Raw genomic sequence first — 4,393 nt, 5'->3', positions numbered from 1 at the left:
CTGTGGAGTTTCGGACCAGTAATCTACTTATGCCATCCTTCGGGTGTTCGCAAATCCTGCTCTGTAGTATTTTTCTAGAATGTGTTCAACCGTGTGATTGCTTTCAGAAGAAAGTAATTAATTTCCTAAAATTACAAGTAATTACAGTTCATTTACAACTAATGCAGTTTTTGTGCACTTTTGTTTTAATGTTTAATTCAAAAAGTACAATAAATCAGATTGACTTGAAGGTCAGAAGGTCAACATTTTACTTGTTAAAACAGATTGTGTTTAAAAATCCTCCTGGGGCTACATTGCTATAATGATGTATAAAATTGGCACTTTTTCAGTGCTGACTCATTTCACATTCCCGGCCTTTCAGCCTCTAAAAGAACACAGAGATGATCTTTGGTAATTTGACTGCTGCTGCCCTGCGTGCATCACAACCCCTGGAAACGACTCAATTTATCTGCCAACATATTTGTTTCCAGGTAGTGGAATATCTGCAGCCTCACCATGCGCTCAGCTCCTGGTTTTATGCTGAACTATTAAGCGTTAAATTGGTGTGTAACCACAAAATGACTATTTCTGGGAACAGAATAATCTTTCCACCATTTCTGTCTGAACTTGTGAGGCAAGATATTGTTAAAGGTGAGAGGGGAAAAAAAGGCACTTCTAATGAGAGATAAAAAAAATAAAAACTTAAAATTTGTATCGCATATTTATGCATAAATTGGAAAATCAAATGTACAAAACTGGATGTATTCATGCATGCAACACTGATTTAAACATGGATGTAAAATAATTGTTTCTGGATAAAGAGCATTGTATGTTCAAAATTTGATTTAAAAAAAATTGAATTTGAATTTTTAAAAGTGACTGCTCTGCCATCATCACATGGTCATGGGTGAACACAGGAAGCAGATGGTGAAGTACTTCAAGAATACAAACTGAGGTGAGTGGTGTGCCATGCTTATGAATGCTTTCATTACAGGCAAGGCTTTTTCCAAACTTAATGGTGGATTTCTACTGCCACCATGAGGTTTTGGTTAACACAGCAAGCAATGTGTAGAAAGAACAAATTTTACTATGGCTATGATTAAAAAAGAACAAAACATATATTTTTGGGTTATAGTATGTTTTTTCATTCTTGCTTGATTTTTAAAAGAAAAAGGTTGGTATACCGCTATACCTAAGTTGGCCCTGAAGTACAAAACAAACTTAATATGACAACAATAATATTCACAAAACACATAGTAAAAAAGCAGCATTATATTTTTGGAAATCAAAGCCAAATTCCCAAAAAACAAAACGCAATGGAAAAAAAAAATGAAAAAGGAACAATTTTGGAAAAGAAAATTAATTTCCAGAAAAATGTTACAAAAAAATAAAAGCAAGAAAATAAAAAATCTTCACTGATTGGATACTGATTTATGTTTACCTTTTCAACCTGTAGTGAAAATGGCTATGTCTGAATTCCTTTTTCTTTTCCAAACTAGTTAAAACATTTTTTAACACGTCACAGATTTCCCGAAAAAAAAAAAGTTTAAATAATTTGTGAAGAGTATTTATGAATCTTCTGTTTTATGATGATAAAAACTATTAATATAAAGTTAAATACAAATGCAGTGCATTATGGTCTATAGTTGCAAATCTAGTGACCATCAATACAGTCTAGTTTTTTGTTGAGGTAACTAGGTAATTTCTAAGCCATTCCATTTTGCTCTTCAAAACGGGGAAAACACTTTAACCCTTGTGCAATCTGATGGGGTCCAGATGACCCCACCCTTACATTGACATGTTCTCCCTACCATGACAAAGGTGGATAAAGGTGGAAAGATTTCATGTAATCCATGGACACGAGTGAAGATCACAAATCATTGAAGAAAAAAGGTTCAGCGGACTGTCAAGTGGGTCTAGATGACCCAACTCCCAATGTTAAAGCGCCTAGGATAGCACAAGGATTAAAATAAGTAATAGTGAAGGAATTCAGACACAACCTATATTTCTGTAAGATTCCGGCCATAGCCAACACAAAAGTTCAGTCAACTTTTTACTGGAGTTCAGACAAAACATCCTTCTGCTTTTCCTCTTCTCCAGTCAGTGTGAGGATTTATACTTTGGATTGGGTTTTGTCAGTTATGTTATGGTTTTGGTTATATTTTGTCTTGAATTGTTCTTTTTCGTCAGTCCCACCAGTTTCAGTTTAATCATGATCTTGTCTGCTGTCTTCCTTTCAGTAAGTTCCCCTCAGCCTATATGAGTGTCTGATTTTGAGTTTATTCTTGTCAGGTCATCTGCTCTGCCACTTTCTTGGATCTCCATGGTTTTATCTCTTTCAAGTGTATTTATTAAATGTCTACGTTTCCGCCACAAAGCCTCGTCTCCTGCATTTTTGAGTCCTATTCCACAAATTCCTGACAGTCAGTGATGTCTCACAACTCCTACCTTTTCCAATTTCTTCATTTCATTTTGATTTCTGGAAATTACATTTTTATTCCTGAAAAAATGTAATCTTGTTTTCTAGAACTTCTTTTTTTGAATTCCAAAATGTAATTCTGCTTTTTTTAATGAATTGTTTTGTTTTGATTGCTGTTTCTGTCTTGCGTTGAGTGATTTGGGATGTGATTTACACTTCAGAGCCACCGTATTTTCTGAATGACTGGAAGCAAGAAAAGCACGCAGATAAACAAAACTAGCCACACCTTACAAAACTTTCATGTCAGATTATACTGCAAAATCACAAATGTAATGCTACTGTTAAAAGCCAACTGTAATAATAATAATAATATTAATACATTTTATTTCAAGCGTCTTTGTCATGGTGCCTCTGTCAGCCCTGCCCCTCTCTGCTCTGCTCTGGAGGATTTCCAGCTGTTGCCATTCACCTCATCAGCCCTGCTGCCTTCTTAAGGAGATCCACAGCCAGTATTCGTTGCCAGTTCGTTGCTCCTCCATGGTGCTTGTCAGGTCTCTCATGTTTATTCCTAAGAATAATTGTTGTTTAGTAATTGTGGCCTTTTCGCCTCGCTTACAGGTCTTTATCACCACGAGTACCTGGGATACCCTCCGGAACGGTCCGTTCAGTCCACGCTCACCTCGCCAGCTGTTCATGCCCTCTCAGCCTTCACAGAAGCCCTCCAGCCACGCCACGTCTTCCTGCTATTCACCTGCAATCTGGAACAGAAGATTCCGCTTTTGGAAAATCACCTGCAAGAAAAATAAATCAAACTACTTACCATACTTCCTGTATTCCTTCAGGGTTCCAGCATCTGGGTCTGTTTCAAAGTCTCGAATACCGTGACAGTCTTTCAGGTCACCTAAGGTCACTGTACAAGGTTAAGAAATAAGAAAAAACAGAATAAAACATCAATAAGAAACTGACAGAGTAAAACAACAGACAAAATGAAGTTGCGCTAATTAAATGGATTAACTCTATGATTGTTTGAAGAGATTAGTTTTTAGTTTGGATTTGAACAGTGGCAGAGAGTTAGTCTTGCGTAGATCGGGAGGAAGAGAATTCCATAGCTGGGGGGCAGAGCTTTCAGCCGCTCTGCCCCCCATGGTGGCAAGACTGGCAGGTGGGACGTGGAGCTGGAGAGAGGAAGTGAGAAATATCTAAGTAGAGCTGCAAAACCTTGGGAGTTACTTTGGAAAGTAACAGCCAAAATATTAAAAAGAAACAATAGGCTTATAACACAAACATTATTTTTCTCCTCAAAGGAAAATAGGGTCAGGTAGGGACACACTGCACTTGTTCCAGAAAACACAGAAAGATGTCCAATTAATACCGGATTCACACAAATAAATGCAGAGAAAGCACAGGATGCAGAACACGCACAGGCATCCAGTCGCTGAACCGCAGCAAAAGCCAAAATGAGAACTTTGCAGGCTTATCTGTGCATCTTTCCGGCAGCTGCATCACTAGACAAAACGATAAAGACTGGAAATGTGCAGCTGTCCTGCCAGTGGGGAAGATAAAAGACACAGCTGATGGGAGCCAACAGAACCAAGTTATTGTGCTTGAGTGGTTTTCAACTTGTGATTATTTGTGTCAGTTTCCGTGTCAATGGAAGTCAGGGGGGCATGCTGAGTGTGTCGAGAAAGAGCTTTTTCTCCAAACCAGGAAAAAGATGAATTCACTTTGGATCGAGTTTTCTTTGACACATTGCTGTTTTAGGGTGTCTTTTGAAGTTACACATGTGTCCATGCATGTGAAAAACATTGCACCCTCTCTTTAAAAATGCCAAAAAAAAGTCAGCGGTGTTATTGGACAATAACTACATTTCAAGGGGAGTTTGACAGGGCAATTTCCTATCTCAAACACTGGTATGAAGAGCTTGTAAAAAACACGTTTTCTTCATCTATATATTCTTTACCTTTAGATGAGAATCGGTTCAAAAGACTTATTGGT

General features: G+C 37.7%; 1 long non-coding RNA gene across 1 annotated transcript; it reads left to right on the top strand.

Annotated features, from left to right (window-relative positions):
• The first annotated feature begins 2,531 nt into the window (after positions 1-2,531).
• LOC110014505 lies at positions 2,532-3,222 on the top strand. The gene is made up of 2 exons (XR_002289547.1): positions 2,532-2,938; positions 3,017-3,222. It is a non-coding gene; the product is annotated as an uncharacterized LOC110014505 (long non-coding RNA).
• The last annotated feature ends 1,171 nt before the right edge of the window (positions 3,223-4,393 follow it).

This window comes from Oryzias latipes, chromosome 3 (assembly GCF_002234675.1).
Source record: "Oryzias latipes chromosome 3, ASM223467v1".
NCBI lineage: Eukaryota > Metazoa > Chordata > Actinopteri > Beloniformes > Adrianichthyidae > Oryzias > Oryzias latipes.
This window is presented reverse-complemented; position numbering and strand designations above follow the sequence as displayed.